General features: G+C 38.3%; 1 protein-coding gene across 4 annotated transcripts in view; it reads right to left on the reverse strand.

Moving 5' to 3' along the window:
- Positions 1-11,098, reverse strand: part of ITCH (itchy E3 ubiquitin protein ligase) — a 146,523-nt gene that overhangs the window by 132,131 nt on the left and 3,294 nt on the right. For 3 of the 4 annotated variants that reach the window (XM_049649951.1, XM_049649948.1, XM_049649949.1), the window contains exon 2: positions 10,190-10,266. The exons of the other annotated variant lie outside the window; for it this stretch is intronic. The gene's annotated coding sequence lies outside the window, so the exon portion shown is untranslated. The remainder of the gene's footprint in view (positions 1-10,189; positions 10,267-11,098) is intronic. 4 annotated transcript variants of the gene reach the window in all.

Genomic DNA, 11,098 nt, shown 5'->3' on the forward strand with positions numbered 1-11,098 from the left:
TTTATACACATTTTTATTTAAAGGAGCCAAAAAGCATTGTTACTCAAATTGTATCAAAAACCCAGAAAAAAATCACATAGAATCATTTACATCCAAGGGCCATAAGTAATTGTGGGGGGAGGGGAGAAGAGAAAACTATCATTTACCCATTAGTAAATAAATAGAATTATAAAAGCAGAGCCAATTCTATACTCCAATTTGGGTCTGTAGGTTTTCACCTTAGTATTCTATCCAAAGACTACCGCCTCTATTTTGACTCCAAAAAGATGCTAAATAAAACTACTATTTCAAAGAAGTCAAAATATCAAACACATCTTATTTGTTCTTGTAAGTAAGCAAATGGAAATCCAAGAAAGTTAAATGGATTGCCCAGTCAGGCAAAGATTTCTTACATGTGACAACAAAAGTACCACCCATAAAAGAAAAAATTGAAAAATTAAGCCTCATCATGGGAATGCAAGCTGGTGTAGCCACTCTGGAAAACAGTAAGATTCCTCAAAAAACTAAAAATAGAGCTACCCTATGACCCAGCAATTGCACTACTAGGCATTTATCCACGGGATACAGGTGTGCTGTTTCGAAGGGACACATGCACCCCCATGTTTATAGCAGCACTATCAACAATAGCCAAAGTATGGAAAGAGCCCAAATATCCATTGATGGATGAATGGATAAAGAAGATGTGGTATATCTATACAATGGAGTATTACTTGGCAATCAAAAAGAATGAAATCTTGCCATTTGCAACTACGTGGATGGAGTTGGAGGGTACTATGCTAAGTGAAATTAGTCAGAGAAAGACAAAAATCAGATGACTTCACTCATATGAGGACTTTAAGAGACAAAACAGATGAACATAAGGGAAGGGAAACAAAAATAATATAAAAACAGGGCGGGGGACAAAACAGAGGAGACTCATAAATATGGAAAACAAACTGAGGGTTGCTGGAGGGGTTGTGGGAGGGGGGATGGGCTAAGTGGGTAAGGGGCACTGGGGAATCTACTCCTGAAATCATTGTGGCACTAGATGCTTACTAATTTGGATGTAAATTTAAAAAAATAAATCGATAAATTTAAAAAAATTAAGCCTCATCAAAATTAGGAACTTCTACTTTTCAAAAGACACTATTAAGATAATGACAAGATAAGCAAAAGCTGGGAGAACATATTTGTAAAATACATATCTGAGAGAGGATCTATCCAGAATTTACATAAAACTCTTAAAACTCAATAACAACAATCCAATAAAAATAGACTGTCCAAAGTCAGAACAAAAGATGTGGCCCAAACCAGAGATCTCTAGCTTTGTTCAGTGTTCATGATTTAAAACCATGGTTCCAGGGCACTTGGGTGGCTCAGTTAAGTGACCAACTCTTGATTTCAACTACTGATTTGGGCTTAGGTCATGTTCTCACAGTTCATGAGATCAAGCCCGCGTTGTCAGCATGGAGCCTGCTTGGGGTTCTCCCTCTCCCTGTTTCTGTCCCTCTCTCTCTCTCAGAATAAGCATTTAAAAAATAAATAAAAATGAAACCATGGTTCCTTAAAGGTGCCAAAAAGATAACAGGAAAACAAAATATACTTATGTCATTGCTACACTTGAACTTACTCAGGTTTGTCCTTTTCAAAATTAAGATGTATATCAAGTCTAGGATCACTCCTAACCTCCTCTTGTCTAAAACAAAAACAAAAAACCCTAATAAATAGCAGTCTCAAAGTAAGTAATCCCAAATCATTACATAACAAAAAGTTAAGAAGTGAGAGGTGCCTGGCTGGCTCAGTTGTTGGAGCATGTGACTCTTGATCTGGGTCAGGGTTGTGAGTTCAAGCTCTGCATTGGGTGCAGAGATTACTTAAAAATAAAATATTAAAAAAAAAAAAAAAAGAATCACTGAGGGGCACCTGGCTGGCTCAGTAAGTAGAGCAAGCAACTCTCAATCTTGGGGTTGTGAGTTCGAGCTCCACGTTGGGTATGGAGGTTACTTTTTAAAAGGTGAATGAGATTGAAATGATGAAAACAGGAATTACAAAAAGTAAAACCCTTCTTTGGATACCTCAAGCTTACTTGTATTTTTTTAGGCAAACAGTAACAGCAAGCCTCTTAGACAAAAATCAAAGTTCTTTTAATAAGAAATTTTCCTTCTCTAAAATGAAAAATTTTTTAACGTCTATATTTTGAGAGTGAAAGAGAACACACACATCTGCAATGATGTGAGTGGGGGAAGGGCAGAGGGAGAGAGAGAATTCCAAGCAGTGCCTGCTACACAAGGGGCTCAAGCTCACAAATCGTGAGATCATGACCTGAGATGAAACAGAGTCATGACGCTCAACCAACTGAGCCACCCAGGCGCCCCTCTAAAATGAAATTTAAGTAACACAGGGACTTCTTTGCCTAAAAGCATAATCTTTCATAAATGTTTACCCCACCAAGTAAGTTGTTAAAAGAGAATACAGAACTCCAAAACTATAATGAAGGCTTTGCCCCAATCAACCTTTACCTTTCCAGAAAGCCCTACTTTTAACCTTTTATCATCAAACATTTACTAAGGGCCTATACATTGGAGAGAATGGTTCTTGTTGCTTTGCCAACAACAGGAAAGGAGAAGAGCAGTAGACTCAGAAACAGAAAAGATATGGACAGAAGCCTATAAAATAATTAAGACACCAAATCCAAACAATCCAATTAAAAAATGGGCAAAGGACTTGAGCAGACATTTCTCAAAAAATATACTAGCAGCTAGTAAGTACATGAAAAGACAATATCATTAATCATTAGAGAAATGAAAATCAAAACTACAAAGAGATACCTATTCACTCATTAGGATGATTATTTAAAAACAAAACAGAAAATAACAAATGTTGGTTTAAGTGTGGAAAACAGGAATTCTTGTGCACTGCCAGTGGGAATTTAAAATGGTATAGCTGCTATGGAAAACAGTATGGTGGTTCCTCAAAAAATTAAACACAGAATTACTGCACGATCCCGGAATTCCATTTCTAGGGATATACCTAAAAATACTGACTCAGAACAGCACCCACATTCATAACATCATTATTCACAATAGCCAAAAGGTGAAAATAAGCTAAATGTCCATGAACAGATGAATGGATAAAATGTGGTACACACATAAAATGGAATATTAGCCTTAAAAAGGAATGAAATTCTGACACATACTAACACATGAACCTGAAGACATGCAAAGTGAAACAAGCCAAACATAAAGGACAAATAATGTATGATTCCACTTACATGAGGTTCCTAAAATAGTCAAATTCTATACAGAGACAAAAAGTAGCATAGTGGTTACCAGGGGTTGAAGGAAGGGGAATGGTTGAGTTATTTTTTAATATGCACTGAGTTTCAGTGAGATGATGAAAAACCTCTTGAGGATGCACAATGGTAATAGCTACACAACAAAGTGAATGTACTTAATGTCACTAAACTAAACACTTAAAAATGGTTGGGGCGCCTGGGTGGCTCAGTTGGTTAAGCGCCCAACTTTGGCTCAGGTCATGATCTCACAGTCTGTGGGTTCGAGCCCCGTGTTGGGCTCTGTGCTGACAGCCTGGAGCCTGCTTTGGATTCTGTGTCTCCCTCTCTCTCCGCCCCTCCCCCATTTGTGCTCTCTCTCAAATAAATGTTAAAAAATTTTTTTTTGTAAATGGTTAAAATGGTCAATTTTATGTCATGTATATTTTACCACAATAAGAAACAAACAAAAAATAATCAGGACGGATAAGTTCATCATTTTCATTGTTACTACAGATGAAAATATCAATTTATATGGTAAAATAAACTTACAGGGCTGACTGAACATAAGCACTCCATTGTTTCATTCCCTTCTGAAACACCAGCAAAACAAAATAAAGAAATACAGTAAAAAACCCTCAAGGACAAAGACAAAGGGCAAGGAGATAACAGCTGATAAAAGCAACACTCTAGACAAAGAAAAGCCGTAGTAACTAAGTTCTGCACATTTCAATATATATATTGAATACAGTTTTTAATTAAGACCTGTAGTAAATATCTTTCCTCCAAAAAAAATTTAAGAACAGAAAAAGATAATCTGGGATTTCCTTTTGACTACTGACTTTCCACAGAAACAAATGCAGCTAATCCCTCTCTCATGTTCCTTGCCTTCCCACTTCCAAAGCTATCTATAATTAAATGAATCACCTGGAAATCCCTTTCAATATTCAGAATAAATGAATTCCAAAAACTAGGTTAGACCATGCTTACAAAAAAAAATCTCTTCTCCATAAATGAGACTTAGATTTAGCTCAAATCTATTCACCCTACTGCTGCATCTCTCTGACGACAGCAACTTTTTGTACTTTTCAGAGGTTCGGTTCAGTACTTTTATTCATCAATGAGGGAAATATTGCTGCATCTCAAGTATTCTTAATACTCAGGCTACATCTAACATACTACTCAGCTTACTTACCAAAAAGCCTACTTAGAATAACTACATTTGGCATTTTAGCCAAGGAATAACTTCCCTGCAACATGTCACAAAAATTTTCATGAGAAACTATAAACAAGCCAAAAGACCTAGTGAAAATAAAATCCTAAAAATCACTTTCTAAAGTTATACAGGATACACATTCCACCTTTCTACAACATTTATCAGTTTCTTTAAACATTCTAGATCATGAATTAATTATCATGTCAAGTTTCTGCAGCAAAATTCTATATCTTTCCCACGAGCACGCTATTTGTCAGTGTTTCCAAACTTTGGTAAATACAAAAATTCCACGTATAAAGTCTAATGAAACTTAATAGAGGTTAACAGAGATCACCAAAAATCCAAAACTAGAAATGTGATAAGCAGCTAAACTACTTTGTTTCCTCTTTTATCTATTCTACTTGTGCAAGCCAGGAAATCTTAAGACTATGTATGTGATCCATCAATAAGGAGGGTGCTAAGGCTGAGAGAGTGATAAAGCAAGATCCATAACATGAAAAAGGAGGGATAATAGTATTATCTTCACGTATCCCAGTTTTTACAAAAGAATGAATAGGGGAAAAGCTTTCACAATTGGCCCTCTTTATCTACTGCAGGGTCCCACTGTCACAGGGTGACCCATATATATGCTTTTGTGTCTTATACAATCTTTTGTCCTTTCCTTTTCATTCCCACTATCACCTGCCTCCCTAGCCTCGTCACCTTGCCTCCAGAAACTACCAACCCTAGTAAATTCTGTAGACCTCAATATTACCTAATAAATTGCCATAAAATACCATTTTATCCTGTCAGTCAATAGGACTTAAGGTTATCCCAAAACAAGAAGTCTGGTCTTTTAATTTTTCCAAGCTTTCTTGTATTACCAGGCCCACATACAGCCTCTTCAAACTAATCTAAACTTCAACTAATCTACTCACTGTACTACTACCATCTGAAGTCCATTCCGGTCTCCATACCTTTGCCCATTCTGAATTCCACTCTTAAATAACTTTCCTCCTCCTCTCTGCCTTAATAATTATTCTGCATACTTCTCATTCAGCCCTAGACTGCTCTGAGGTATTGCATGAACTGTTTTAAAACTTTATGTGGGTAAGGACTTTCTTCCCAGAAGGCAGGGAACATGGGTTATGATGCAAAAAGTCAAGCGCCAGAACAGAGGTTGCAAAGTGGCAACCCATAAGACAAATCCTACCCACAGTGGTGATTTGCTTGGCCCACAGTGTTTATATTATGATTTCAGAAGTTGCCAATGTTAAAAAAGTAAATAAATAAAAGGTTTCTCACAAAACCTAGATTCCCTGCTTCTGTTTAGAAAAAAAAAGATATTCAGGGCCACACGTCGTCCTGTACTCCCCACTAGGTCAATAGTTAGCCGATACTGAATTACACTTTTTTTTAAATGTTTGTTTATTTATTTATTTTGAGAGGGAGGGAGAGAGAGAGAGAGAGCACACACATGAGCAGAGGAGAGTCAAAGAGACAGGACGAGAGAGAATCCTAAGCAGGCTTCAGGCTCTGTCAGCACAGAGCCTGGAGTCTGCTTCAGATTCTGTGTCTCCCTCTCTGTCTGCCCCTCCCCTGCTCACACTTTGTCTCTCTCTCTCAAAAATAAACAAACATTTAAAAAAAAAAAAGTTGGACGCTTAACCAACTGAGCCATCCAAGCACCCCATGAATTATGCATTTTTTATTGGTTAAAATGGTCAATTTTACCTTTAACTTTTTAAAAGGATAAACCAAAGGAGTGCCTGGGTGGCTCAGTCGGTTGAGCGTCCGACTTCAGCTCAGGTCATGATCTCCCTGTCCGTGAATTCGAGCCCCATGTCAGGCTCTGTGCTGACAGCTCAGAGCCTGGAGCCCACTTCGGACTCTGCCTCCCTTTCTTTCTGCCCCTCCCCTGCTTGCTCTCTCTCTCTCAAAAATAAGTAAATGTTAAACACATTTTTTAATAAAATAAATAAAAAATTAAAAGGTAAGCCAAAGCTACTTAACAGCTACCTCATTAGAGGAACATGAATTCCCTAGTTCACTTAATCCCAACCTGATCATTATTATTTAAAATGTTCATTTAGCCCTTATAGGCATTTAAATTTACAATGCTCACCCTAGATAAGCTTACTTTATGAATTAATGAATTGAGACAATAATTTTAAGATAAGGTTGGTAGGAATGATAATAACAGTAGCAACTAATACTTGAACCAACTATTGTTCAAGCAAAAATACATTATCTTATTTAATCCACACAACCATATATAGTAATATGCTATTACTATTCCTAGTTTACAGATGAGGAACTTGCCCAAAGTCATCCTCCAATGCATGGTAGAGCCAAAATTCAAAACCAAACTCCAGTACACATTGTTAACCCCTACAATATGATTCCTTTCGAGTAGCATCCTCTCCTCTGTGACTAACTGGATTCCCTGGAACAACTAATCAAGGCTAAATTATAGATCTTACTCTTTCTCTGAATGAATAAGAAGCAAACCAAAGTCCACCTAAACATGCCATCCAGATGGCATTTGGATATTTTCCATATCTTAAAAGAAAAATTTCTCTGTCACTGACAGAAAAAACGTCAGATCCAATAAAATATACATTTTCGCAGAAAGCAAGTATGTTATCAAACATTTCTGGAGTGTGGCAAGCTCAAATATGCATATGAATTCTTAGATTAAAACCATGAAGTGATGATACAGTATAAAACTTCCTGGGACAGAAGGGAAAATTAGGGTAAGCAGTTTCCAGAGGTGAAAAAATACTCGAACTTTCTTGAGGGCAGGGACTGCTTTTTTTTCAGCATGAGTCTCTACAATACACAGCACAGAGCAGCACTTAGCACATATTCAATTATATTAAAGGAAGCAAAAGACTAAAGTTAGTACTTTAAACTGCAATGCAGTGCGATCTTCATTATAGTATTTATCACCTTGCTTTTTATAATAATTACTGGTAAGGAGCACCTGGGTGGCTCAGTCGGTTAAGCGTCTGACTTCGGCTCAGGTCATGATCTCACAATCCTGGGATCCATGTCAGGCTCAGTGCTGGGCTGGGTGTGGAGTTGGCTTGAGATTCTCTCTCTCTCTCCCTTTCTCTCCGCCCCTCCCCTCCATAAATAAATAAACATAAAAAAAAAAAAAAAAAAAAAAGACTGGGTGAGGCCCCTGGGTGGCTCAGTCTTTTAAGCTTCAGGTCACGATCCTTCAGGTCAGAATCTCGTGGTAGATGGGTTCCTGCTGACAGCCCAGAGCCAGGAGCCTGCTTTGGATTCTGTGTCTCCCTCTCTCTCTCTGCCCCTCCCCTGTTTGCTCTCTCTTTCTCTCTCTCCCTCTCAAAAAGAAATAAACATTAAAAAATAAAAAGAATAGGGGGACCTGGGTGGCTCAGTCAGCTAAGCGTCTGACTTTGGCTCAGGTCATGATCTCACGGTTTGTGGGTTTGAGCACCATGCTGGGCTCTGCGCTGACAGCTCAGAGCCTGGAGACTGCTTTGGATTCTGTGTCTCCCTCTCTCTGCTCCTCCCCAAATTGTGCTAAGATAAAATAAAAATTTAAAAATTTTTTAATAAAAATAAAAAATTTTTAAAGAAGACTTCCATTTCTTTAAAAAAAAAAAAAAAGATATTTCTAAGGCCTATCTTATATTGTGATATCAAGAAAGCCCTAAAAAATTAGTGAGTCAGCCCATGAAACACAAAATATAATCAAAGAGTGAGCTAGAAGAAAACTGAGAGATCATCATGTTCAATACCTTTAATAGACAAGTGAGGTAGCGGAGGCCCAGGGATTTAAGTGAATTGCCCAAGACTACAGAACTAAGTAACAAGTAATACCAAGGATAGAACCCAGGTCTCCTGAATGTTGCCCTAGTTTTCTTTCCACAAAGAACTATTCTGTGAGCTCAGGATGCAGTGGATACTTTTGGAAATATTTTAAAGATACTTGGTATGGAGAATGATCTTTCCCAACACATAACTTTTTGTGAGGTATTACATCACCATTAAAGAAATGAAAGCTGCCTTGTTCTTTTGCTGCAGATAACACCATCTCCTTCCCCCCCCCCTTTTTTTTGCTCTATGTATTTTTCATTTTCATGTATTTCCTTTCATTATTTTTGAGAATTCTTCTCACCATGTCTTGTTTATCTACTTTCCCTCTTAGCCACTTCCTTTCCTACTATCTTTCACAAAGCTCCCCCTATCTCCTTCCTTTCTCTCCATAATTATAAAAAAGAACAGAGTAAGCACACATTTTTTAATAGTAATGGCCATGGACACCATAACAAGCAAATCATAGTCTTGGTCTCTAAGCATTTACAGGACAATTAACAAAAATATAAACTAAACACAAAGGGTCACACAGAGGTATGAATAAACACTGATGTTTATGGTGAAGAAAGGAATCTAAGTATGGATAGGACATTTATATGAAGAGAAGTGGTAATGATAACAAAGAGCCGCAAGGTTAGAGTGAGGCAAGTGAAAGGGACAACTCTTTGTCCTATTCAGCTTTCTCACCTACCAATTCATTAGTTCTACTTCATTCACTCCTTATTCTCTTCCTGTTTGACTGTTATCATGCTCTACTTTTCTTTCTTATCCAGTAGTCTTCTTTTTCTCTCTCCTGATCCTTTAAAGTGAATTTGTCCTGTTCTCATGTTCTCCTTCTCAGTATTACTGCCAATGACTGTCCTTGTAGACTCAGATAATGTCTTAAGTTGTAAATTCATTTTTTTCTGAAGCTTTAACTTGTATTATTTTATTTGAGCCTCACAACAATGTCAGAAAGTCAGGCAGAAATCAATGCATCTATTTTACAGATATATAAACTGAGTCCAGGCAAGATTAAATAACTTGTCAAAAGTCAGTTTGTCAGTGGCAGAATCAAATCAGAACCCCAGACCTTTTCTTTCCAAGTCCTCTAATCTTTTTCCGCTTCATCATGTTGCCTTCTTTTTACTTACACTTTTTAACTGTACACCTGCACATATCTGGACAAGAATACGCAGAATAAATGTTTATAAAACAGCGCTTGGGGCGCCTGGGTGGCTCAGTCGGTTGGGCTTCCGACTTCGGCTCAGGTCACGATCTCACGGTCCGTGAGTTCGAGCCCCGCGTCGGGCTCTGGGCTGATGGCTCAGAGCCTGGAGCCTGCTTCCGATTCTGTGTCTCCCTCTCTCTCTGCCCCTCCCCCGTTCATGCTGTGTCTCTCTCTGTCTCAAAAATAAATAAAACGTTAAAACAGCGCTAAGTGGGAAAAGTATATGTTCAAGAAAACTAGAAAAACAGAGAAGTCAAGGACGCCTGGTTTGGCTCATTCGGTTAAATGTCCAACTCTTGATTTCTGCTCAGGTCATAATCTGACATCATGGTCATGAGATCAAGCCCCACAGTACACTCAGTGCAGAGCTTGGAGCAGGCCTGGGATTCTCTCTCTCCCTCTCTCTCTACCCTTCCCCCGCAAATTCATTCTCTCTCTCTCTCTCTCTCAAATAAATAAACTTAAAAAAGAAAAAAAAAGTCAGAGCACCTAAAGTAAGGGCAAAGTGTGGCTCACAGGTTAATGCTTATAGAGGAGACTCGGTTTCAGATCCAAGTAGAAACTGCCTATTTCTTCAACATCCTCTTTCTCCTACCTCCCTCCCCACAGCAGTTATATGACCAGAGCTCACCCTCTGCACCATTCCTGCCCCCCAATCTCTTTCACAGGCCTGCCACCATACCTGAAGTTCTCACAGCTGGAGTCACTTCTTTGGGTTAAGGCGTTGTCTCCAGAAGGCCACTGTTAAATGCATGTTACCTGAGAGGGGAAGGAGGGTCCATTAACATGTTATTCCTATGGTTAAACATATCAGATTAGCAATGACCTTGGGAACCTGACAACACAATGTCTTTTTAAGTTTCATGGAAAAGGGGTACCTGGCTGGCTCATTTGGTAGAGCATGTGACTCTTAATCTTGGGGTCATGAGTTCATGCCCTATGTTGGACACAGAGATTACTTGAAAAAAATAATAAAATAAAAGTTTCATGGGATAGATCATTGGGGGAGGGGAGATAGATAGTTTTTGATAGGGCAGGCAGGATAAAGTGAGTCAAGGGGAAAAGGACCCAAACATAGTATGGGGATGAAGTCCACCTGGCTATGATGTCTACATGACAAAATGAGGATGGCAATATAAGCATATACTCTAACTACTGGGGTCACCGTAAGGATGATCCCTGCAACTTGGGAGGCTCCTAGGGATAGGAAAAGAAAAAGCACTTCAAGGATCAGAGTATAGTCAGTTCTGAATGCAAAAGAGCTGAAGTGGCAGCACTTTTCCAAATACAGAGCACTGCTAAACAGAAGGAAGAACAGCTCCTAGTTAATGACTACTAGTTGTGAGGCTAGTTTCCAACCCAATATTTTTAGCTGAGGGCCGATCTACTAACCAGATAATACTGTAATTCAATTCTGCAAATCCCCCACCTGCTAATTTATATTGACTCAAAACTAGCTTCATGTACAGCTACAAAAATCAACATGACTTTACTAAGCGCTTATTATGAGCCTAGAATTTGGCGAAATGCTGTAAGTATGAAAGAAAGAAAGAAAGAAAGAAAGAAAGAAAGAAAGAAAGAAAGAAAGAAA

The sequence above is a fragment of the Panthera uncia genome (assembly GCF_023721935.1).
Source record: "Panthera uncia isolate 11264 chromosome A3 unlocalized genomic scaffold, Puncia_PCG_1.0 HiC_scaffold_11, whole genome shotgun sequence".
Taxonomy (NCBI): domain Eukaryota; kingdom Metazoa; phylum Chordata; class Mammalia; order Carnivora; family Felidae; genus Panthera; species Panthera uncia.